A 913-nucleotide genomic window follows, 5' to 3' on the forward strand; every position below is an offset into this window, starting at 1 on the left:
TCCGCCCTGTATGGGTGTCTGATTACATCTCCGACTCTCGGCAGTGGGTCTAAACAAGACCACATCGCAGGCTGCTTCTTATGCTAACGAGCAATGCGTAGTGATACTTCCTGGCAGATTAAAACTGCGTGCCGGACCGAGACTCGAACTCGGGACCTTTGCCTTTCGCGGGCAAGTGCTCTACCATCTGAGCTACCCAAGCACGGCTTTCTTTCAGGAGTGCTAGCTCTGCAAGGTTCGCAGGAGAGCTTCTGTAAAGTTTGGAAAGTAGGAGACGAGGTACTGGCAGAAGTAAATCTGTGAGGACGGGGCGTCAATCGGTCGTGCTTGGGTAGCTCAGATGATGAGGCAGCCCGGCTAGCTCAGTCGGTACAGCATGAGACTCTTAATCGCAGGGTCGTGGGTTCGAGCCCCACGCTGGGCGGAACGGAATTTTAACCCCGGATTTGTTGTTGTTGCCCCAGACATTTCACTACCCTCTTGCTAAGCACCATACCGTAATCTGGTTTCGAGGACAGGCTTTAGAATACCTGTTTCAGAGTGGTCCGCATACAGTCCTTGACTTCTGGTACAAAGTTGTGACCGCGCATAGCACCCTCACCCGAAAACCATCTTACCGACAAAACTTTTGCCGGTTATCTCCGCAGCGTCTTCCTTGACCCCCTTCAAAGTTTGGGTGTGCCATGCCTACCTGTCACATGACACAGCACCCTTCTGCACGTTCTCATGCATCGACCAACAAACAAATAAAAAAAAAGGAAGAAGACAGAATATGTTATATTTTGTTGTATGTTTTTTTAATAGATTTTGTTTAACTACCAGTCATTTGTATATGTTTAAATGGTACCTTGAAGAACTCTTGCATAGTGAATATATATGTACTTTTAGTTTGTTCAATAAAGATTATTAAAAA

At 46.9% G+C, this 913-nt stretch overlaps 1 non-coding gene across 1 annotated transcript; it reads left to right on the top strand.

The window, feature by feature from the left end:
* The first annotated feature begins 351 nt into the window (after nt 1–351).
* Nucleotides 352–424, top strand: Trnak-cuu (transfer RNA lysine (anticodon CUU)). The gene has a single exon. It is a non-coding gene; the product is annotated as a tRNA-Lys (tRNA).
* The last annotated feature ends 489 nt before the right edge of the window (nt 425–913 follow it).

Source organism: Schistocerca nitens, chromosome 10 (genome assembly GCF_023898315.1).
Source record: "Schistocerca nitens isolate TAMUIC-IGC-003100 chromosome 10, iqSchNite1.1, whole genome shotgun sequence".
NCBI classification, from domain to species: domain Eukaryota; kingdom Metazoa; phylum Arthropoda; class Insecta; order Orthoptera; family Acrididae; genus Schistocerca; species Schistocerca nitens.